Below are 26,191 nucleotides of genomic sequence, written 5' to 3'. Positions count from 1 at the left end.
TTGAGACATGGCTCATTGTAAAGAACTCTCCATGGGGAATAATGTTAATGATGATGTCATCGGTCACGTGGTTCGGCCGCCATCTTGGAAAAACCGAAAAACTTTGCACCTCTATATCTCCGAAAGTGCTGAATAGAAAATATTGAGACATGGCTCATTGTAAAGAACTCTCCATGGGGAATAAAATATGTTATTAATTATGATGTCATAGGTGCCTCCATTATGATGTCATAATTCGACAAGTACAAAACTTCATCCGATCAAGATGAAATTTCTTGAGAATCATCAAAGAATAAATTAGTTTAGAAAACAAATAATGATGACATCATCGGTCACGTGGTTCGGCCACCATATTTGTCCAAAATGGCCGATAAAAAGTACATTCCGGCATGTCCTCGGTCTCTGACCGATTTTTCATCTGTCTGTTTATCTGTTTGCAGCACTACGTCTACACCGTTGCACGTAGAATCGCCAAACTTTGCAAACATATTTGTCTTGCCCTGGAATAGACTGTGCCCAATTGATGATGTCATCAGTGCGCTCTGACCGATTTTTCATTTGTTTGTCTGTCTGTCTGTCTGTGAACAAGATATCTCAAAAAGTTGTGGACATATTTGGACGAAATTAGGTGGACAGGTTGGGAGTGTGACAAGGACAAAAGGATTAGATTTTGGTGAAGATTCGGATCCGGCTGGTATAATCTTTCAAGTGATTCTTCACGATTGGGAGATAGAGTCAAAAAGTATTGTATATACAGCAGGATATCTCAAAAAATTGTGGACGGATTCGGACAAAATTTGATGGAGAGGTTGCGTATTTGACAAGGACGACTTTATTAAACTTTGATGAAGATTCGAATCTGCATCCGGATCAGATAATTTTATTAAGTGATTCTTCACAATTGAATGGTCGGGCTAAAACCGACATATAACACGATATCTCAAAAAGTTATTGATGGATTTAGATGAAACTTGGTGGACAGGTTGCGTCGATTTTGGTGAAGATCCGGATATGGATTCGGATACGCTAGTTATTTAATTTTTAAGTGATTCTTGACCATTGAGAGATTGGGCGAAAAGCGATATATAACATGATATTTTATAATGTTGTGGACGAGTTATGACTAAACTTGGTGGACGAGTTGGTTAGGTGACGAGAACAAGTCGATTAGATTTTGGTTCAGGTCCGAATCTAGATCTGGCCTATCAGTGAGATACAAAACATAAACTGTTCAGCCTGGCAAAGCGTATGCGCTCTACCGAGTGCTGTTCTAGTTAGGCTTGTATTGTTTGCATGGTACTTTCAAGCATGCTAATATTCTGGTTGAAGTGGATTAGCACATTTCTCTGTACGCTCCATTTAAACAAATGTTATGTCAGTGGAAGCCAAATTGAAGTTGTTATCCAAAATTGATACGGCTGTCTGAAATGAGTGTGCAAATTTGCAACAACGCCAGTCAATAAATGGTCCAACAGAATGATGCAGATATAGAGCACTTACCTCTGCACTGTCTAGTCTAGCTTCATTTCTCTGCACAGCTATATACTGCTAAATTGGTGCTTTGCAGGCAGGGGATTGCCTCACAAATTTACCATCCCGAGGCTGGACCGTGAGCTGGGGACCCATCTGCTCGCATTAGTTAGTGGATGTTAAAGATTTAGTGGAAAGTTATTTTTTGAAGAGTAGGCAGCCCGCCCAAATTCGAAATTCCCACCAAGTCACCTCCAGTTGAATGTCAGGCCTGGTCAGCCTGTTTGTGAAAGACTTGGGGAAAAATTCACCCCGCTCCCCCCTTGAAAAAGTCCGATAAATTGGGACCATTAAAAAAATAGCAGTAATAGTAGATGCCAGTCTACAAATGATCATGGACATACTTACGTAGATAGAAATGGCTTTAATAATGTATTGACGTGTGACTGCTCTCAGTTAACACCGGGAGAATCAAGGAAGGCAATCGAGCGTTACTCCGAGGCGTTCAGTTCAAATGCGGACTTTATACACGCGGGGGAAGAAAGGGAAAGGAAACGTTGAAGGGTCTTACCTGTGGTCCGCCGGCAGTTCCCAAACCTGCAGAAAATAAACTCAAACAAAAACCGGATTTAAAATGTACAAAAAGAAACAGGTTTATTAAAACGGATGCCGATACCAAGAAAATGCGACAGTAAACTAAATTTCTAAACGGGACGTCCCCCACACCAGACTTAAACACAGACAAAGGGATAAAAGAACGTTGGAAAGGAATAGTGTGATTATTTATTGCACTTATCTGTGAGTGGCTTGAGCCTCGTCAGGAATCGTCAAGGCTCCGTGTGCGCAGTCTGGACCCGGCGGCGTTCTTGGCGGGAAGAAGGTCGCAGTCCACTCATTCGTGCTCTGCTAGGCCTCGCCGGGCGTCTCGCTCACCCCAGCCTCGTCACGCTGCAGCGGCAAGCCGCGCCGTCCATGCATCGTCCGCACGGAGAACTGCAGTTCCCGGCCCACGGTTCTTCCTGTTGCCTCTGCACATCTCCCGATGGTGTCTTGGATACGGTCGGTCCAAGCACAATTGTTCCCGAGGTCCAGAACGAGAAAGCCAAAAGGGAGAAGAGAGACAGGAGGGCAAGAGCGACAATGGAACCAGAGGGAAAATGGAGCCAGAGCGTTTTTACGTCCTCCCCTCTCACGTCATTGGCACTTCTTTTCCAATCAGCGTAGGCCAACACCACAGGCTCAGCTCTCCACCACTCATACTGAGTCTTGGCTCTGACATCGTCGGTCGTACTTTGCCAATCAGCATGTCCCTTCTTACCCCGGCCTTCCTGTTGGCTCACTCTCGCCCAATCACTGTCCTGGGCGTGTCTTTGGCCTGCTCGGCCTTTGTGGTGATGTAGATGGTGGTGTCCCATCGGCAATGCTCAGAACTGGCTTCTGGTTGGATTCCATTGTTATTTAGTGCAGTTAATGGGCATTTCCTGCGCTACTGTCTATGGTGCTGTGCCAAAAGAGATAAAGGATAAATCACATAGGGAACAACATACAAGGGATAATTTATCCTTATTCCCTAAGCTAAATAACATGCCCCACCCCATCGTGACGGGGACAAAAATACAACTTCATCCGACATTTGGGCTAAACAGGGCCTCTACTTATTACATAGTGGCGGTTCTTCTTCTTCTTCACGACAGTCGGAGCATGCTTCCTACACAAATCTACCTGGTCTAAAGTATCCCTACCCCCACAAACGTAACAGTATCTTCTCATTGAAAAATTCAGAGGTTCCAGCTCTCGTTGTGGCATATGTTATGCCAGGCTCACCAGAACCATTTCCAGTTGATCAAGAGATTGGAGTTCACCTTGATGACCTCACATGTTCAATTGGATTCAAGTCCAGAGGTTGTGTGGTCCTGAAGTGTAACCGGATGTTGTCATCCATAAAGATGAATTTGGGACCTTACTCTGCGACGAGAGGGGGGACTGCAGGTGTAATGATTTCATCCTTCTATGACCTCACCAAACTGATCATGCTGCCTAATGACACGATTAGTAAATCTTTCCACAGTTCATCTTCAGACTCTAGCTCGTTTATCATCGAAGCTTAGACAGATTCTAGATCTGTTGATGAAGAAAATATGGTGCCAACAATTTACCTGTAGTTGTGATGTTAGGCTAACCCCTGCTCCAGCGGGGAAAATGGCCTTAAAACGATCATTCATTCATTCATTCATTCATTGTGATGTATGGCTCAACACATGCAGGGCAGTAGTGGCCTTTTCGACCTCTTGTCAATGGGATTAAGCCTGTTCCTAATTAGCCATTTTGAAATTTAACAATTGATTGTTTTATTTCCTGATCATGCTGGAGAGATTATGCTGTTGAAAATCGATTCCTTCTGGCAAGGTTATCAAGACAACGATCTTCCCATGTGATTGTGTAATGCTTGCACAACCCGAACTCAGTCTCTACAAACTGTCCAGTCTAACTATACCTTGATAGTGTCCCAGGAAAAAAAAAATACACTCGCTAAACATCGTACTGGGAAGCAACTGCAGTCTGAATCATCACTTATTGGACCAAACAGATAACATGAGCCAACTTATTTAATGTTAAATGACACCAAGCCATTCCTTAACCGACTTAAAGAATGGCTTGGGTGTTCAATCTATAGGATTCCTTCAGTCATTTACTCATGAGTGTTCAATATATGGAGTTCCTTCAGTCATTTACTCATGGGTGTTCAATCCATAGAGTTCCTTCAGTCATTTACTCATGGGTGTTCAATATATGGAGTTCCTTCATTCATTTACTCATGAGTGTTCAATATATGGAGTTCCTTCAGTCATTTACTCATGAGTGTTCAATATATGGAGTTCCTTCAGTCATTTACTCATGGGTGTTCAATCTATGGAGTTCCTTCAGTCATTTACTCATGAGTGTTCAATATATGGAGTTCCTTCAGTCATTTACTCATGGGTGTTCAATCTATGGAGTTCCTTCAGTCATTTACTCATGAGTGTCCAATATATGGAGTTCCTTCAGTCATTTACTCATGAGTGTCCAATATATGGAGTTCCTTCATTCATTTACTCATGGGTGTTCAATCTATGGAGTTCCTTCATTCATTTACTCATGAGTGTTCAATATATGGAGTTCCTTCATTCATTTACTCATGAGTGTTCAATATATGGAGTTCCTTCATTCATTTACTCATGGGTGTTCAATCTATGGAGTTCCTTCATTCATTTACTCATGAGTGTTCAATATATGGAGTTCCTTCATTCATTTACTCATGGGTGTTCAATATATGGAGTTCCTTCATTCATTTACTCATGGGTGTTCAATCTATGGAGTTCCTTCATTCATTTACTCATGAGTGTTCAATATATGGAGTTCCTTCATTCATTTACTCATGAGTGTTCAATATATGGAGTTCCTTCATTCATTTACTCATGGGTGTTCAATCTATGGAGTTCCTTCATTCATTTACTCATGAGTGTTCAATATATGGAGTTCCTTCATTCATTTACTCATGAGTGTTCAATATATGGAGCTCCTTCATTCATTTACTCATGGGTGTTCAATATATGGAGTTCCTTCATTCATTTACTCATGGGTTTTTTTTTTTTTTTTTTTTTTTTTTTTTTTTTTTGTATACTGAATCGAGGCTCGTGAAAGAGCTAACATTTACTTCACAAACAAATCAACCAGACAAACAAAATATATAAAAGCGGGAGCGGAAAACAAGAAGGGGAGAGAAGGTGAAGCACACAAACACAACATTTGAGAGCAGGGAGATGTGTGGAAGGGAGAGGGCTTGGGGGGAGGAGGCATGGGAAGGGGGGGGGGGGGGGGTGGAGGGAGAAGTATAAAACACAAGGACACCAATGACTTCCAGGACAGAAGTTGGTATTTCAAAAAAGTGGAATTGGGGTGAAATTAGCGGGGGTAGAAAAGATCAAGGTTTTGGATGGGGGAAGATAAGAGATGGTGGTGAACAGCTGTTTTAAAGACCTGGAGGGTGGAGTGGGATTGAAGAGAGTGAGGGAGTTTGTTCCAGAGGCGGGAGAAAAGAGGAATGAAGGAGTGAAGGTGAGCAGAGAGTCTTGATTTTGGCAGTTTGACCATAAGAGGGTTGCAGGCAGATCTTGTGCGACCTGTAGGAATATTTGCGGGACAGAGCCCAGAGAGAGCTGGGGGGGCAAGGCCAGAGAGGAGTCGGTAGAAGATGGAAAGACCACCAACCTGCCTGCGGTGAGTGAGTGAGAGGCCCTTGGAGTTAGCTTCATCGCGGGAGATTCCAATGATTCTGAAATATATGGTGTTCAATAATTCTATGTTAATAGATCTATGTTAATGATTCTATGTTAATGATTCTATGTTAGGGATTCTATGTATTTCAGAATATATTTCAGAATATATTTCACCATATTTTCATATCATTAACATAGAATCCCTTTCTATGTTCAATATATGGAGTTCCTTCATTCATTTACTCATGGGTGTTCAATCTATGGAGTTCCTTCATTCATTTACTCATGAGTGTTCAATATATGGAGTTCCTTCATTCATTTACTCATGGGTGTTCAATCCATAGTGTTCCTTCAGTCATTTACTCATGGGTGTTCAATCTATAGAGGTTTTTGATATAAGTGCTATGCAGACATGTGCAGGATCACTTAATTCAGGTGAGGATAATTGCATAATTACACGTTGCACTTTCAATTCCCTGATTGTGTTTCTTTCAATAGTCATTGATTGCAATCACGTGATTAAGACATTTCTGCACTATGAATCCAGAGTTTACCTGGCACTTAAAGTTATTGCTTAATTCATTGAAGAACATAGTAACTTTTTGCTGTTTTAAAAAGTCTTGCGTCATGCATTCTTGTTAGAAAATTTGCTATTTTTAAACTTTAGGTGAAACTCACTTAGTGAAAATTTTTCATTGACATATCAATAAAGATACCATTTCAGATCATCCCCATCCTAAACCACAATAGGTCTGGTGTTGGCTTAGCGGTTAGGGTGCCGGTTTGGGATCCTAGGATCCTGGGTTCGAATCCCGGTCGATTGCTGAATCAACACCAGGGGGGTTTGACTCAGCCTGTCATCCTTCCGAGGTCGGCAAATTGAGTACCAGGTCACTGGTAATTCCTTGTGTGTCGCAAGAGGCGACTAACAGGGTGGTTGGCAGGAAGGGCATCCGGCCATAAAACATTGCTTCAAAAAGGGGACCACGGTGCCCGAAGAAAAGGACCAACCCTTGCTCTGTGGGGAAAATGGTCTCTAAAGGTGGTTCCTTTGGTTGTTTCCCATCCTAAACCACAATGTCCTCAACCCCTATAAACCTCCCCTACCGCCAACTTCCTTCCAAATTTCCAGTTTTTCCTTTCTGAGAGTTTGCACTGCACCTGTATCCATTTGGTCCACCCCCTTTCATCCTTCCCTACCACTCATTTTTCCCCACAATCATTATTTCACCAAGTCTCCCTCTGTTCTCCTTCAACCTTGCTGTCGGTGTTTCCACCCTCTCTTTCTACTTTTCTTGTTGTTCTGTTGGGTCCTGTTCCAATCTATATTCGAGCTCTTCCATGAGCCTCGACTTTGTATACAACAAAAAACAATACACAATTAAAGTTTGAGAGGAGTAGCCTTTTTTAGTGGGTTTAAATAACACTAGGACGTGCCCGTACGTGGGTGCCCGTTCCTTGCAAAAAAAAAAAAACTGCAAAAAAAAAAAAAACTGCAAAAAAAAACAATGGTTTGGTCCATTCGCAACGACCACAGAACGCCCCCCCCTCTATTTACATGAATGGTTTGGTCCATTCGCAAAGCCAAAGCGAACGACCACAGAACCCCCCCCTCTATTTACATGAATGGTTTGGTCCATTCGCAAAGCCAAAGCGAACGACCACAGAACCCCCCCCCCTCTATTTACATGAATGGTTTGGTCCATTCGCAACGGCAAAGCGAACGGCGAACGGCTAAATCGCCATAGCTCGGTAAGTACTTGTCCGATTAATTTCAAACCTTGAAAAGGCACATCCTCGGGTCCCCAGCAATATACCTGGCAAGTTTCAAGTATATCGGACCGGTAGTTGTCGAGAAACAGCGGTCACAGACAAACGTACAGACGTACAGACGTACAGACGTACAAACGTACAAACGTACAGAGATTACTGGAATTATAGATAGATAACCTGTTGCAGCAAATGAAGTGTTTTTGTGTTTTCCCTTAGGCTTGTGATCTATTAACAGACTATATTGTGGCATTAAGAATCATACTATGGTCAGTACCACACTTATTAACACATCAGTGATCCATTAAAAACAGTGGAATTTCGCTATTTGCATTGTCACAACATCCAGACAGGAAAGTGGGAACTTTAATGTCATGCCTACCAGGAAACTGTACAGAACTTTTACCCTGAGAACGGATGGTATTTAACTCCCCCTGCAATACACCGCGACTGTCAACACTGCTAAAGCAGGTGGGAAAAACACATTGTAAAATCTGAAGAACATTTTACATTAGAAGGCATGTTTATTACCTTCACCACCGAAGTTGGATGGAGGTTATGTTTCCACCCATCTGTTTTGTTTGTCTGTGAACATGATGTATCAAAAGGTTGTTGAGGGATTTGAATGAAACTTAGTGGATAAGTTGGGTGTGTGACAAAGAAGAAGTGATTCAATTTCGGTGATCAGAATCTGGATACGAGATTTTTTTTTAAGTTTGAAAGGGATTCTTCACCATTGAGTGATGGGGCCAAAAACGTTATATAACATGATATTTAAAAAAGTTGTGGATGGATGATGAGAAAACTGGGTGAATGAGTTGGTTAGGCGACGAGAACAAGCCGATTTGGCTTTGGTTCAGGTCTGGATCCAGATATGCTCTACCAGTGGGATACAAAACATGAACTGTTCAGCCTGGTGGAGGTTTGCATGCTCTACCGAGTGCCGTTCTAGTTGCTCATATAATTGTGCTGAGAGAATGGTTGCTGTTCGTAATATTGCTGCAATGTCTGCACATAAAGGCTAAGTGTGGAAAATATATAAAGAATAAAACATTGCTCAAAATCGTTTGATTCAAAGAAGCTGCCGGCTCCAAAGAAATTTGTGCATGTGTGGTTATGTGTAGAGCGAAGGTGCACCCTCATATTCTACAGTCTCCAAGTTGCTTGCGTGAGTCCTTTGAAGATGACCACAGGTCCGCATTTTGTTGGCAGATGCAACTGATCCACAAACTTGCCCAAGTTGAGGCATTAATCATGGAGGATTGCCCCGCTTAGGTTGCCAAAATAGCCACAGAACTTGGAATTTCACAAGGCAATGTTTTCGCGATTATCCATGAACACTTCCAGGGTACATCCAAGATTTTAACAATGTTAAACCTCAAAGACCGCAGTACTTTTGCTTGACTACAATGTTAATTAATCCTCTAAGGAGGTCCTAAATGCAGATTTTATCCTCTGAAAATTACCTCCAGATTTGAACAACTCGTTTGAAGGCATTAGGACCAGGCCCGGATCTAAAGCTGTGCTCCACATAAGCACGGGATCCCGCAAAATGGGCAGTTGTGGGGTCTGCCTCCTGATCCACTATTTTCACTTGAAACATATTCTGCATAACTACGAGCCAGAATTTAAGCAAATTTGACAGGATTCATCAGGGCGGCAGGGTCTTACAGAATTGTACTTCTCATGTGGATCTGCTAGCCCCCACGATGCCAAATTCAGTTACAGCATTCGAAACTGCACTTTGGCAAAATCATATCAGGACCCCATTAACCAAAGTCGTTTCTGTTCACAGTCCCTAACAGATGCCACTTAATCAGTCCCGTCTCTGGTCACTCCACCTGTTGGGTAAATAACCATCAGTCCCCCACTGTGCTATTTTTAAATACTGAGCTAGGCAAACCATGTCCCCACAAGGTCTCTTTGTAAAGGTGATCATTATCCATTTTGGTAAATTTTATCCATCATTAATCGTTATGTTTGTGCTGCTGGGTTCATGGTTTGCATGTGCGTGACTGACTTTGGCTAATATAATTAATATGCTTATTTAAAATGAGCTTTTGGGTGAATTTGCAATAAAAAAACTTTACCACATTGAAATTTTATTCTTAAGCCTGAAACCTTGAGTATATCCTAAGCATGAGACTTGAAAAAATATTTCGAGAAACCGAGACGAAGCAAAAGTCTTAATAATGACAAATACAGTATGACCACCTCAAGAGGCCATTTTCCCCACAGAGCAGGGGTTGTATGTATATATATATATTGTTATGTGCTCCTCCCCAAACCCCGGTCACGGTGTACCTCCGAGCCCCAAAAGGAGTCACGGCAGAAAGATGTGTTATTCTGTGTGTCAATGACCAATGGTGAAACCACACCAATTGTTACCAATAAAAACAAGAATTGCATTAAGGTCACACAAGAATAACAGCACAACAACAACAACAACATGCATTTTAAAAGGCCATTTTCCCTGCTAGAGCGGGGGTTAGCCTTGCGGTCCCCATGACAATCTTCTCTATTTTGCCCTATTTTCTGCATCTCTCCTTGTTAACCCCCTTGCCCGCATTTCTTCTTCCACCATCTTTAGCCAAGTCTTTCTCGGTCTTCCCCGTCTTCTACTTCCTTCTACATTCATTTCCATCACTCTTCTCAACCAGTCACTTTCATCCTTCCTCAACACATGACCAAACCATCTCAACCTGTTCCTCTTCAGAGCATCAATCACAGGCTCTATTCCCATCATCTTTCGCAATTCATCATTTGTCTTCCTCTCTCTCAACGATACTGCGCACATCCGTCGAACCATTCGCATTTCCACCCTTTCCAACCTTCGTTGCTGCTCTACGTTCATTACCCATGTCTCGCTCCCATAAATCATAACACTTCTCACACATGCAGCATACAGCTTTCCCTTCAGCTTCAACGACACTCCCCTCATCATCAGCACGCCACTCAATTCCCGAAACTTCTTCTATGCACATCTCACTCGAGCAACCGTTGCCGAGTCTGATCCACCTTCTCCATTCAGCATGTCTCCGAGGTAGCAAAATGTTTTCACACCTTCCAGCTTCACGCCGTCTCCAAGATCCAACTCAACATTTCCTCCATCTGCAGCTCCCTCTGTGCACACCTTACATTTTAATGTAGCTGCCACTGGTTAATGACCCTTTCAGACCACTACATTTTTGATGAACCCACTCAGCACACATTGTACACTGAATGGAGTTCACTCCGACACCCTTCCTACACACAGCACAGGGCCACCTCCCAGTTCTTTCCACCTCACCACATGCTTTACCACTTGCCATCACCTTCGTCTTTCCGATATTCACCTTCAGACCTTTTGTCTCCATACATTCCTTCCACGTGTTCATCTTTTCCTTCAGTCCATCCATACTTTCCGCAATCAACACCAGATCATCTGCATACAACAACTCCCACGGTAAACCCTCCTTTACGTTCTGAGCCAGCACCTCCATCACAGCTACAAATAGTAGTGGACTTAGTACCGACCCCTGATGCACTCCCAACTTCACCTCAAACTCACCACTGTTCCCGTCCTTCGTCCTTACAGCTGTGCGCGCTCTTTTGTACATTGCCATCACTACTCTGATCAACCTTTCCTCCACTCCTAACTTCCTCAATGCCCATGTCAATACTTTGTGTGGAACACGATCGAATGCTTTCTCCAGATCAACAAACCCAAGAAACAACCTCTTCCTCTTCTCCATGTACTTCTCCTGCAACTGCCTCACAATGAAAAGCGCGTCTGTAGTTCCTCTTCCTGGCATGAATCCAAACTGCATTTCGTCGATCTTCACTTTCTTCCTTATCCTCCTCTCCAACACCCTTTCCAATACCTTCATTCCATGCTCCAATAACTTTATCACTCGGTACGAGCCACACTCCAGAGGGTCACCTTTCCCCTTGTATAGAGGGACGAGGGTACTCAGTTCCCAATCCACTGGAATGCGGCCTTCTTTCACCACCAGATTACAGATCTCTGTCATTCTCTTCACACCCCAACTTCCTGCTGCCTTCAACATATCTCCCACAACTCCCGTCGGCCCTCCCGCTTTTCTACCCTTCATTGCTTTTATCGCTTCCTCAACTTCCTTCTCAGTTATCTTCTCTGCCGGTCCTAAAACTGGGTTACTCTCTATGTTGCCATCCCATTCATTCTCTGTATTCAACAGCATTTCCATATATCTTTTCCATCTTCCTTTAATTCCATCTGGGTCGACAACGATTTGTCCCACTTCATCCTTCAAGCAACTCACCCCCATCACATCACACCTCTCTTTCGCTATCTGCTTTGCAATCCTGAATACTGCTTTCTGACCCTCTTCCGAATCCAAGCGTTCTCCGAACATTTTCCTACATGCCTCCTGCGCCTTTGCTACCTCTTTCTTTGCAGCCTTCGTGGCTGCCTTATAACTTTCATGCTCTGCTGTTTCTGCTCCCGTACCCTTCGCCTTCTGACACTCCTTGAAATTCTTCCTCTTCTCGTCAATCCTCTTTCCAACTTCATCATCCCACCACCATGTTTCCGAGTGCCTCGGTGGTCCTTTTGTCCATCCACATACCTCACCAACGGCTCCCAACAGACTAGCTTTCATTGACATCCAACCACATCCAACCACTCCAACCAACCATCCAAGAATAACAGCACAAGAACAATATTAATCAATTGTACAACAAATATTATATCATTCCTATGATGGTGCCATCAGTTTCTCTCAATATAACTCACTGTGCTCCAAGTGAGCGAAAAGAACATTCCCAAAGTCTCTGTCCCGGCACCAAGCCAAAGTCGATCCACGCTCCGGTGATCACAAGAAAAATGTCGTATCGAGACCAGAAGCCAGTTCGGCTGACAGTCACGCTGCCAAAGAGGCGCAAAGGTGCCCTCAAAAGGCGACTGGGAAATCACACCTTCGGGTATGAACGTTCAACGGCTCCCAAACGGAGAACCACAAATTCCCAATCGAAATCCACGTTACACACGCAAACCCAGCTAACGGCTGGGTGCGGTGAAATGGCTGGAGCGAGGTGAAAAGGCTGGAGCGATGCGAAATGGCGGGAGCGAGGCAAAATGGCCGACGGGCCCCGTACTGGAGGCGTACCTGCACTCCAACAACGATTCTCTTCGGAATCAACCGCAAAACCTGTCACGCAGGTTTATCTGTCACAGCGATCACAAGTCTGTCGCAGGAATCCCTTTCCCAGGAAACCCAAAGTTCGCTCGTGACCCCCGTTCGCCAGCGTCTCGTCGAGACATCAAATCAGCTCGGCTTTTCTTCCCGACCTCGCTTGCTCTGCCTTTTTATTGCTCTTCTTCTTCCTCCGGTTCCGCCCGATCCGGTTTCCGGTTTCTTTTAAAACACTAATTTTTTTACCTTTTGAAAACAGTTATCTCCATTTCACTGAAACGATAACAATAATAGTACATGGAACCAAAAATGTTTGCAGTGGATGAAAACCACAACGACGGAAGTGACAAATCCGTAACAATATATATATATATATATATATATATATATATATATATATATATATATATATATATATATAATATATATATATATATATATATATATATATGTATATATATATGTATATATATATATATATATATATATATATATATATATATATATATATATATATATACGTATATATATATATACATATATATATATATATGTATATATATATATATATATATATATATATATATATATATATATATATATATATATATATATATATATATATATATATATATATATACGTATATATATATATACATATATATATATATATGTATATATATATATATATATATATATATATATATATATGTATATATATATATATATATTATATATATATATATATATATATATATATATATATATATATATATATATATATATATATATATATATATATATATATATATATATATACAGACTTGGCATTTAATATGGAATATATTTTTTTTTCTTGACTTGGGTTTACTTTCTTAACCCAGTATATCAATCTGATGAGTTTCTTTTACACTTTGGTGATTTATTTGTTAAAAGAACCATGTCACTGATTGTCTGTCGCAGCAAGAGGTCAACAACAGGATTATATCACAGGTGGCATGGCAAAATGTACGGACAGGTGCATTTGATGATTGGCTTCACAGTCGGGTATACAAGGGTTGTTGCGTTCTGTATTAGTGGAAAACAACTGCTGCACGTCTTCAAAAGTTATTGCCGCTTCCTCTGGAGATGGTCCGTCAACTCGACAATGCTGTTTGTCATGGAGTGGTGGCTTATACGAAATTACGGCATGAAACAGCGTGCTATTGCTCGGCAGTATGGCATCACTCAAGGTCAGGTGTCAAAGATCCTGAAACGAAATGCTCAGAGGGGTGTCCCTACTCCAATACCGAGGCCAGGACGTCCCCGCAGAAACACAAGGAGGGATGATCGCCAGCTGCACCGGTTAGTCCGCAATGGCCGTACCAAGTCAGCTAATCGGCTTCGGGCTGAGTAGCAGCAACTGACAAATGTGCCTGTATCCAGAAGGCTAGTCAACCAACGACTGGTTCAAGCAGGCTATCGTGCCAGGCGTCCCCTGAGAAAGCCACGCCTGACCAGACAATACCGCCAGCGCCGATTGCAGTGGGCCAGAGAGCACCGTCTATGGCAGCCAGGACACTGGAATCACGTGATTTTCAGTGACGAGTCTAGATTTCTGGTCTATCGTCAAGATGGCCGCGTCCGAGTGCGCAGACAAGTGCATGAAGCCTACAACAAAGATTGTATAGTGCCAAGAGTCCAAGCTTGAGGTGGTGGGGTGACCGTTTGGGCTGCTTTTCATGCAGGGGGCAAAACTGACCTAGTTGTTCTGAATGGAAACCTGAACCAGTTCAAGTACGGGGCCATTCTGGAAGAAACATTGCTTCCATTTGCTCGTGCAGCCTGTCGAGGAAACTTTGTCTTCCAAGATGACAATGCACGGCCTCATCGTGCTCGCATGATCCAACACTTTCTTGCTGACCGTGGTGTAGAGCATATGGAGTGGCCTGCCATGTCTCCGGATATGAATCCGATAGAGAACTTGTGGGCAGAATTAACGCATCAAATCGACCACTTGGACCAGCAGCCGACCTCTGTGCGTGAATTGCAGCAGGCTATTGTCACTGCATGGCAAGCGATTCCTGTCCAAACCTTGGAAAATCTCGTGAAGAGCATGCCTCAACGTGTACGTGCTCTCCTGAATGCTCATGGGGGTTACACGAAGTACTGAACTGTAATTTTACTGTCCGTAATCCCAGTCGTAATTTAACTTTTGTTTTTGTTAAAAAAAAATTTGGCTAATGTGCAAAATAAAGAGATACTTCTGGAAAACGTACAGAAGTTTAACACAGTACTGTCCATGAATTGAGTTCGATATCAGTTTACATCACTTTCAAGGATCAATTTATTTGTTTTGAAATGTCAAATGTGGTTTTTGTTTCTTTTAAAGGTCACATTAACAAAATCTAGAATAATTTCAACATAATTCCAATGAACTTTTGGTTCTAAGACATCTTGAAAGGTAAGTTCACCCCCACAAAAAAAAAATTCCATATTAAATGCCAAGTCTGTATATATATATATATATATATATATATATATATATATATATATACTATATATATATATATACATATATATATATATATATATATATATACATAGGAGAAGTTTCCAAAAGGAATCGTTATTAAAGTGAACAAGAAAGGGTGGATGAATGAAACGCTAATGAAGACGTGGCTCACTGAGTGCTACGGCAAGCGACCGGGAGGGTTCTTCCACCGAAACAAGGCCATGTTGGTTTTGGACAGCATGAGGGCCCACATTACTGATACCGTAAAAGAAGCAATCAGATCGACTAACTCCATCCCAGCAGTGATCCCAGGCGGCACGACCAAATATCTTCAACCTCTTGATATCAGTGTTAATCGTGCTTTCAAAGTAGCACTGCATGTCGAATGGGAAACATGGATGACCAGTGGCGAAAAATCTTTCACCAAAACTGGACGTATGCGACGAGCAAGCTTCGCGGAGGTCTGTCAATGGATTTTGACAGCGTGGGGAAAAGTAAAAAATCTACGATCGTCAACAGCTTTCGCAAAGCTGAACTCTTGTATGTAGCAGACGACAGAGCCACCAGCTCCAGCCAGCAAGACTCGGATTAATCCGACAGCGAAAAAGAGGCCGGGGTCAGCGATGCAGCGATAGCAGAAGAAGCTGTGCCTCTGTTGTTCAACTCCGACACTGAAGACGAAGCTTTCAGTGGCTTCAGTGGAAATGATGACGACGACGAATAAATGTGACTACCGGTATTTTTTGATTGTGTGTATTATTGTGTATCTTTGGTGTAGCTGTATTTTTATTTTTGTATTGCTTTGTCACTGAATTTGTGATTGAATTTGTGCTTTGCGTGCGTCTGACAAGTTTCTGTGGCTGTCGAGTTTCTCACTTTTTGTGGTTAATAAACGGTTGCGGCTTATAAACCAGTGCGGCTTGTGTGTGTTTAAATTCCCAGATTTTTTTTAAAATTTAGGGGATGCGGCTTATATAACGATGCGCTCAATGGTCCGAAATTTACGATATATATACTGTATATATATATCTATATATATATATATATATATATATATATATATATATATATATATATATATCTATATATATATATATATATATATATATATATATATATATATATATATATATATATATATATATATATAATTATATATATAATTATATATATATATATATATAATTATATATATATATATATATAATTATATATATATATATATATACGTACAGTATATATATATACGTATATATATACGTATATATATATATATATATATATATATATATATACACACAGTCACGTGATAAAGTAAGTACCCCCCATGTAAAGTTTTGCCTTTTTCAACATATTTCAACATACAGCTATTTGATCTTCATTTCAACAATATTGATAGATAAAGGTGATATAATATAACAAAAATAATGAAACATTTACATTTTGTAGTCCATTGTATAATTTAAATAAACATAAATGCAAATTTCGCATGTGGAAAAAGTAAGTACACCCTTGGCTCCAATCGGTGGTATTGCCCCCTTTGGCAGAAACAACCTCAAGTAGGCGTTTCTTATAACACCCTCATCGGGGGCACCTCCGGGACACAAAGGTGATCCCGGGGGAGGAGGCTGTTTCACAGCACCACTTGGTTGTCTGCGACATAAGGTTGAAAGGTGCGAGGAGAGCTCGGCGGGTGAAGTACCAACCGAGAATGAAGGTGTGGAGGTTGAAAGAGGTGACAGTGAGGGAGGCATAAAAAGAGAGGCTGAGTATGGTAGAGGATGATGTGGTTGAGCTTGAAAGTGGTTGGATGTCAATGAAAGAAAGTCTGTTGGGAGCCGTTGGTGAGGTATGTGGATGGACAAAAGGACCACCGAGGCACCGGGAAACATGGTGGTGGGATGATGAAGTTGGAAAGAAGATTGACGAGAAGAGGAAGAAGTTCAAGGAGTGGCAGAAGGCGAAGGGTACGGGGGCAGAAAAGGAAGAGCATGAAAGTTATAAGGCAGCCAAGAAGGCTGCAAAGAAAGAGGTAGCAAAGGCGCAGGAGGCATGTCGGAAAATGTTCGGAGAACGCTTGGATTTGGAAGAGGGTCAGAGAGCGGTATTCAGGATGGCAAAGCAGATAGCGAAAGAGAGGTGTGATGTGATGGGGGTGAGTTGCTTGAAGGATGAAGTGGGACAAATCGTTGTGGACCCAGATGGAATTAAAGGAAGATGGAAGAGATATATGGAAATACTGTTGAATGCAGAGAATGAATGGGATGGCAACATAGAGAGTAACCCAGTTTTAGGACCGGCAGAGAAGACAACCGAGAAGGAAGTTGAGGAAGCGATTAAAGCAATGAAGAGTAGAAAAGCGGGAGGGCCGACGGGAGTTGTGGGAGATATGTTGAAGGCAGCGGGAAATTGGGGTGTGAAGAGAATGACAGAGATCTGCAATCTGGTGGGGAAAGAAGGCCGCATTCCAGTGGATTGGGAACTGAGTACCCTCGTCCCTCTATACAAGGGGAAAGGTGACCCTCTGGACTGTGGCTCGTATCGAGCGATAAAGTTATTGGAGCATGGAATGAAGGTATTGGAAAGGGTGTTGGAGAGGAGGATAAGGAAGAAAGTGAAGATTGACGAAATGCAGTTTGGATTTATGCCAGGAAGAGGAACGACAGACGCGCTTTTTATTGTGAGGCAGTTGCAGGAGAAGTACATGGAGAAGAGGAAGAAGTTGTTTCTTGGGTCTGTTGATCTGGAGAAAGCATTCGATAGGGTTCCACGTGAAGTAGTGACATGGGCATTGAGGAAGTTTAGGAGTGGAGGAATGGTTGATCAGAGTAGTGATAGCAATGTACAAAAGAGCGCGCACAGCTGTAAGGACGAAGGGCGGGAACAGTGGTGAGTTTGAGGTGAAGGTGGGAGTGCATCAGGGGTCGGTACTAAGTCCACTACTATTTGTAGCTGTGATGGAGGTGCTGGCTCGGAACGTAAAGGAGGGTTTACCGTGGGAGTTGTTGTATGCAGATGATCTGGTGTTGATTGCAGAAAGTATGGATGGATTGAAGGAGAAGATGAACAAGTGGAAGGAATGTATGGAGATGAAAGGTCTGAAGGTGAATATCGGAAAAACAAAGGTGATGGCAAGTGGTAAAGCATGTGGTGAGGTGGAAAGAACTGGGAAGTGGCCATGTGCTATGTGCAGGAAGGGTGTCGGAGTGAACTCAATTCAATGTACAATGTGCGCTGAGTGGGTTCATCAAAAATGTAGTGGTTTGAGAGGGTCATTAACCAGTGTGGCAGCTACATTCAAGTGTAAGGTGTGCACAGAGGGAGCGGCAGATGGAGGAAATGTTGAGTTGGATCTTGGAGACGGCGTGAAGCTGCAAGGTGTGAAAACATTTTGTTACCTAGGAGACATGCTGAATGGAGAAGGTGGATCAGACTCGGCAACGGTTGCTGGAGTGAGATGTGCATGGAAGAAGTTTCGGGAACTGAGTGGCGTGCTGACGAGGAGGGGAGTGTCGTTGAAGCTGAAGGGAAAGGTGTATGCTGCATGTGTGAGAAGTGTTATGATTTATGGGAGCGAGACATGGGTAATGAACGTAGAGCAACAACGAAGGCTGGAAAGGGTGGAAATGCGAATGGTTCGGTGGATGTGTGGAGTATCGTTGAGAGAGAGGAAGCCAAATGATGAATTGCGAAAGATGATGGGAATAGAGCCAGTGATGGATGCTGTGAAGAGAAACGGTTTGAGATGGTTTGGTCATGTGTTGAGGAAGGATGAAAGTGACTGGTTGAGAAGAGTGATGGAAATGAATGTGGAAGGAAGTAGAGGACGGGGAAGACCGAGAAAGACTTGGCTAAAGATGGTCGAAGAAGAAATGCGGGCCAGGGGGTTAACAAGGGGAGATGCAGAAAATAGGGCAAAATGGAGAACATTGTCATGGGGACCGCAAGGCTAACCCCGCTCTTGCAGGGAAAATGGCCTTTTAAAATGCCTGTTGTTGTTGTTGTTGTTGTTGTTGTTGTTGTTGTTGTTGTAGTCTCTGACATCGACTGGGAGAATTTTTTGCCCACTCCTCCATGCAGAATCCTTTCAGCTGTGCGATGTTTGAGGGGTTTCTTGCATGCACAGCTCGTTTCAAATCCCCCCACAACATCTCGATGGGATTTAGGTCCGGGCTTTGACTTGGCCATTCCAGAACCCCCCATTTCTTTCTTTTCAGCCATTCCTTGGTGGATTTACTGGTATGTTTAGGGTCATTGTCATGTTGCAAGGTCCACCTGCGGTTGAGCTTCATCTTTCTGACAGATGGCCTCACATTATCCTCAAGCACCCTCTGGTACAATGAAGAATTCATAGTGGATTATATGATGGTGAGCTGCCGAGGCACTGATGCAGAAAAGCTGCCCCAAACCATAATATTTCCACCACCATGCTTTACAGTTGGTATCAAATTCTTATGGTCAAATGCTGTCTTTGGTTTTCGCCAAACATGTCTTCTGGTACTGTGGCCAAATAGCTCTACCTTTGACTCATCTGTCCAGAGCACATTGTTCCAGAAGTGCTGGTCGTTGCCTAGGTGTTCATTGGCAAACTTTAGTCTTGCCCTGATGTTCTTTCTGGACAGCAAAGGTTTCCTCCTGGCACACCTCCCATGTAGATCAAATTTATGCAGCCTCTTTCTAATGGTATACTCGTGCACTTTGACATCAACAGTGGCAAGAGCTACCTGTAGGTCCCGTGATGACATTCTGGGGTTCTTAGAGACTTCTTTCAGCATCTTGCGGTCTGCTCTCGGGCTGAACTTGCTGGGGCGGCCTGGCCTGAACAAGTTGGCAGTTGTTTGGAATCTTCTCCACTTGTAGATGATCTTCCGGACAGTCGAATGATTGATTTGAAATTGTTTGGAGATCTTTTTAAATCCATTCCCAGACTCGTTGGCATCTATAACCTTCTTTCTGAAGGCCTCAGAGAGCTCTTTTGATCTAGGCATGGTGACGCCACACACTTCAACAACAAAGAGCAAACCAAACGAAATGTCTGAGGTTTAAATAAGACAGGTTCCTCCAAGATCCTCTCTAACGATGTTCTAATGATTTGCACCTGAGCTGGTGCACCTGATTCTAATTTTAGGTATTTGAAGTCGTGATAAATGTAGGGGTGTACTTACTTTTTCCGCATGCGAAATTTGCATTTATGTTTATTTAAGTTATACAATGGACTACAAAATGTAAATGTTTCATGATATTTGTTATATTATATCACCATTATCTATCAATATTGTTGAAATGAAGATCAAATAGCTGTTTGTTGAAATATGTTGAAAAAGTCAAAACTTTACATGGGGTGTACTTACTTTTTCACGTGACTATATATATACACAAAGAATTAAGTTAAGCACCCCTACACAACGAATTAAGGTAAGCACCCCCTAATATATATTCTTTGTGTATATGTATACATTGGCATATATTCTAAGGTATGTGAGATCAAATAATGATTGGTATGACATTAGCAATTATCCATTGATGAAATTGAGTGATCAAAGTGAAAAAATGTGATTGGTTGAGTCAGTGATCCGATCACGTGGGTCCTACACACGTTATTGACGCAAAGATCGCTAGAGGTCTTCTCAGAACAATGACTGTACGTTAGAAAACATAAACGTCATCCACACTGTCCGTGATGGACCTATAGCTCCATACTTAAATTGAGGTGAAAATATGCCTAAAATTCCCAAAAATTTTCACCTTAAATTATTCAGAATAAAATATTGAAAACGGCATGATTGTTATGTTTTTATGTGACCATAATATCACTTCTCCAGAAAATATAGCAATATCATGGGTATATTACACTGTTTTGACGACAACAAACTTGTAATGTGCGAGGTTGTAAAAAAACGGGGGGGGTGCTTAACTTAATTCTTTGTGTATATATATACCGTATGTATATATATATATATATATATATATATATATATATATATATATATATATATATATATATATATATATATATATACGTATATATATATATATATATATATATATATATATATATATATTGTTACGGATTCATCACTTCCGTTGTGGTGGTTTGCATCCACTGTAAATATTTCTGATTCCATGTACTATTATTGTGTTCAACAGGTTTATTGTTCATGAACTGTTTTCAAAAGGTAAAAAAGTTAATGTTAAAAGAAACAGGAAACTGGATCGGGAACCGGACAACGAAGAGGAAGAATAGAAAAAAAAAGGCGGAGCGAATGAGTCGGACAAGAAAGCCGAGTTGTTCCGGGTTCTGAAGCGAACGTTGGGGAGCCAGAGTCACTAGCGAACTTTCGGGTTTCCGGGAAAGGGATTCCTACGACAGAGTTGTCATCGCTGTGACCGGTCAACCTGCATGTCAGGTTTTGCGATCGATTCAGGAGAGAATCATCGCCGTGCCGTGCGCCACGAGACTGGGTCGTCGGCCATTTTGACTCGTGCAGGACTTGTGCTTCGCTCGCGGTTTCGTCTCTTTTCGACCATCTCCACCGCATTCAGACGTCGATCTGGGGCATGTGTGTGACGTGGCTTTTTGAAGGTTAATTCGTCCATACCCGAGGGTGTGATCTCTCAGTCGCCTGCAGGGCGCCTTTGGATTTCCCAGGCGCCTTGAGGGTGCCTTTGTGCAGCTTCGGCTGTGTGACTGTATTTGCCATCCGCACGGGATTCTGGTCTCGATTGGACCTCGTTCTGGCGATCGCTGGAGCGAATCAATTTCGTCTCGAAGCCGGGAATAAGAGATTGGGGAATGTTCGTGTTTCACTCACTTGGAGCACAGTGAGTTAAATATTACCAAACTGATGGTCCCATCATGGGACATATGTTATCTTAATACGATATTTGTTTGTGAGTAACAATTGGGGTGGCTTCTCCCTTGATCTTTGACATACAGAATAACACATTTTTTCTGCCGTGACTCCTCTCGGGGCTCGGAGGTACACCGTGACCAGGGGGTCGGGGAGGAGCACGTAACAGAAATTGGGGGCTCGTCCAATTGACTCGGGGGCTCGAAATTGGGATCCTCTTCCGGGATTAAATTCCTTAATAACATTCGTCTGGGATAGAATTTCCTAACATTCCCCAAATTCCCAAATTTGGATTTTTTTTTTCTCACATTCCCAAAGTTTTCAAAAAATTTGGAAATTCTTGTGTAAACGTTAACAGGTGCTGACTGATAGTTACCATAGTGTTTGACGCAGAACAGTTTGCGGCGTCCCCTAATGAGGCACAGTTCCAAGCGTTAAAAAAATCAGAACTCTTGATATTGGCCAGACATTTTAACTTGGAGGTCCGAGTTAATATGAAGAAAGCAGAGATGCAGACATTGGTGGTAGAATCTCTGGTGGGACAAGGAACATGGACAGAGGTAGGCTTGGATTGGGTACCCGAGGAAAAAGAAAATGTGGAGCCCTGGAAAATGGAGATGCAACTGCAGAGCCAGGAAAGGGTAAAAACAGAGGAAAGGAAAGCAGAGGAGAGAAGAGCAGAGGAAAGGAGAGCTGAAGAAGAAAGAAGAGCAGGGGAAAGAGCAGAGGAAAGGAGAGCTGAAAGGGAGTTAAAGGAACGGGACATGGATTATCAGAGGGAACTTAAACTCAAGGAGTTGGAATTAATGGGAGAACGGGGAGAGGTAGCATCCATGCTGGCTGGTTCGACAACTAGTCAGAACACCTGGGATGTTGGTAGACATGTGAGGCTGGTTCCACCCTTCAATGAAAAGGAGGTAGCCAAGTTTTTTTTTTACACTTTGAGAAAGTGGCTCAAATGCTAAAATGGCCTGTGTGGTCCTGGACTATGTTAGTGCAAAGTGTTCTGGTGGGTAAAGCTCAAGATATATTTTCGGCTTTACCAATTGACAAATGTACAGATTAATTATGAGGAAGTGAAGAAAGCCATTCTCAAAGCCTATGAATTGGTCCCTGAAGCTTACCGGCAAAAATTCCGGAATGCCAGGAAGAGGGAGAGTGAGACCCATGTGGAGTTTGCCAGAATGAAGGAAACCATGTTTGATCGGTGGTGTGATTCGAAAGGGGTTGGTAAAGACTTCAAACTGTTGCGACAATTGATCTTGGTGGAGGAATTCCAACAGTGTGTCCACGAGGACATTAAAGTACATCTGGAGGAAAAGAAGGTACCAGAGTTGTATGAGGCAGCAACCGTGGCAGATGACTATGCCTTGACACATAGGATGGCATTCCACAAACCTAACTTCCTGCCTAGAGTTCGCCAGGGGAGTTATGGTACATCCAGTGCGGAGAACGAATATTCATGGGGGCGGCCTGGAGATGACTATGAGGACAACTCTGATACCGCGACTTTTAGGGATCAGAAGACTACAGTTCCAAGACAGACTTATCTTCCGGGGGGCTCGAGGCAGACCACGAGTTTTCCCGCCGGGCCTACTTGCGCTTTTTGCGAGAAACCTGGACATTTGATGTCCCAATGTTATGCCCTGGAAAGGAAAAATCAGGAGCGGAGTCAGATTAGTACAACTCCGAATGCATTGGGAAATGCGAGAAATCGTCCTTGGAGGACAGTGCCTTGTGAAGGTTCCCATGCCAAAGTTACGGCAGCACAGAATGACCTTGCTCAAGAGGGTTACAAACCTTTTATTTCAGAGGGGTTTGTGTCACGGGGTGGAGACTTGAATAACCAGAGACCTGTTAGGGTATTGAGGGACACAGGAGCACATCAATCTTTAATGATGGCAGGCATTTTGCCATTGTCAGAGAAGATGGCAACTGGTGTTAGTGTTCTTTTACAGGGGGTTGGTGGCTGTGTTAAAGCTCCACTTCATGTCATCCATTTAAAGTCTGATTTGGTGTCAGGACCGGTCACCGTAGGGTTACAAGCCACTCTACCTGTAGAGGGAATATCTTTTGTTATCGGGAATGATTTGGCCGGTGGTCAAGTTTCTGGTAACCCGATGTTTGTTGAAAAGCCTAGTATGGAAAATAACACTGCACAGTTAGAGCCGGAGATTCCGGGTATCTTTCCATCCTGTGCCACGACTCGTGCTATGGGTAGGAAGCGCTCTGAAGAGAAGAGGAAGGTACTGACGTCACGCTTTGCACAGGCACGTCTTGTCAGGTACCGAAAAACTAAGTGTCAGCACACACAAGTCAGGGATGGAGGCAATGTTGGCAAGCTCTTTGTAGGTGGACTGAACTTCAAAACAAGGGAAGATGTTCTGGACTCTGTCTTTGGCAAATATGGACCGCTCTTGGAAGTGCGGCTGATAAAGGACAGGGAGACGCAAAAGTCAAGAGGGTTTGGCTTTGTCACGTTTGAAAACACAAAGGATGCCAAAGATGCAGAAAAGGATTTGAAGGGCAAGGATTTGGATGGTCGGACCATAACAGTAGAGAAGGCAGGCCATGGGCGTCGAAGGGGCTACAGAGGAGGAAAACGTGGCAGTAGTTTCGGGGTGGCTATGGCTCCCGGGTGGGAGTAGTAGTTTTGGTGGTGGTCGCAGTCGAGATTACTATGGAGGCTCCCAGAGTTACGGCAGCTCCCGAAGGGACAATTATCAGGGTAGTGGCCGAGAAGGAGACCGCTATTCACGTGACTACAGCGACAAGAGCTCCAACCGTGATTATTATGAAAGTTAGGAAGAGTTTGAAGCACTGAATGCTGCAGAGCAGCCGAGCCAAGATTCCAACACGGATTAACCGTGAACTCCACGCTCCTAAAGGCGTCCATGTAGTGAATACTTCCAGGCCTCACCACCCAACCACCATGAAACCTGGCTCTCAGCTCGTTCTCCCTAAAAAAGTGCTATCGATTTGCTTTGTTTTGGATTTTTGATCACAACCCCTTAACCTTCATTCAAAAAATGTTTTTGCCTGCAAAGAAAGTTTTCACTATGTTCAAACTTTCTTTCTTGAGGGGGGGAAGTGTTACGGATTCGTCACTTCCGTTGTGGTGGTTTACATCCACTGTAAATATTTCTGATTCCATGTACTATTATTGTGTTCAACAGGTTTATTGTTCATGAACTGTTTTCAAAAGGTAAAAAAGTTAATGTTAAAAGAAACAGGAAACCGGATCGGGAATCGGACAACGAAGAGGAAGAAGAGGAAGAAAAAGGCGGAGCGAATGAGTCGGACAAGAAAGCCGAGTTGCTCCGGTTTCTGAAGCGAACGTTGGCGAGCCAGAGTCACTAGCGAACTTTTGGGTTTCCGGGAAAGGGATTCCTACGACAGAGTTGTCATTGCTGTGACTGGTCAACCTGCGTGTCAGGTTTTGCGATCGATTCAGGAGAGAATCATCGCCGTGCCGTGCGCCACGAGACCGGGTCGTCGGCCATTTTGACTCGTGCAGGACTTGTGCTTCGCTCGCGGTTTCGTCTCTTTTCGACCATCTCCACCGCATTCAGACGTCAATCTGGGGCGTGTGTGTGACGTGGCTTTTTGAAGGTTAATTTGTCCATACCTGAGGGTGTGATCTCTCAGTCGCCTGTAGGGCGCCTTTGGATTTCCCAGGCACCTTGAGGGCGCCTTTGTGCAGCTTCAACTGTGTGACTGTATTTGCCATCCGCACGGGATTCTGGTCTCGATTGGACCTCGTTCTGGCGATCGCTGGAGCGAATCAATTTCGTCTCGAAGCCGGGAATAAGAGACATTGGGGAATGTTCGTGTTTCACTTAATTGGAGCACAGTGAGTTAAATATTACAAAACTTATGGTACCATCATAGGACATGTTGATTGTACTTGTGAATACTATTATTGTTGTACCGTTATTCTTGTGTGATCTTAATACAATATTTGTTTGTGAGTAACAATTGGGGTGGCTTCTCCCTTGATCTTTGACATATAGAATAACACTTTTTTTTTCTGCCGTGACTCCTCTCGGGGCTCGGAGGTACACCATGACCAGGGGGTCGGGGAGGAGCACGTAACAATATATGTATATATATTGTTACGGATCTCGGATGTCGGCTCTCCCCTTATCAAGGAGGGGTTAATCCCCTTGTCCTTTTATCTGGCCGACTCCGAGT

At 42.9% G+C, this 26,191-nt stretch overlaps 1 protein-coding gene across 7 annotated transcripts in view; it reads left to right on the top strand.

Moving 5' to 3' along the window:
* LOC137430964 (trafficking kinesin-binding protein 1) overlaps nucleotides 1–26,191 on the top strand; it is a 180,136-nt gene that overhangs the window by 39,350 nt on the left and 114,595 nt on the right. Inside the window, exon 1 of one of the 7 annotated variants that reach the window (XM_068121793.2) lies at nucleotides 7,814–7,967. The exons of the other annotated variants lie outside the window; for them this stretch is intronic. The gene's annotated coding sequence lies outside the window, so the exon portion shown is untranslated. Of the gene's footprint in view, nucleotides 1–7,813; nucleotides 7,968–26,191 lie in introns of those variants that run through there. 7 annotated transcript variants of the gene reach the window in all.

The sequence above is a fragment of the Myxine glutinosa genome, chromosome 1 (genome assembly GCF_964187855.1).
Source record: "Myxine glutinosa chromosome 1, kmMyxGlut1.1, whole genome shotgun sequence".
Lineage (NCBI taxonomy): Eukaryota > Metazoa > Chordata > Myxini > Myxiniformes > Myxinidae > Myxine > Myxine glutinosa.
Note: the sequence above shows the minus strand (reverse complement) of the source record. Positions and strands in the feature narration are given on the sequence as shown.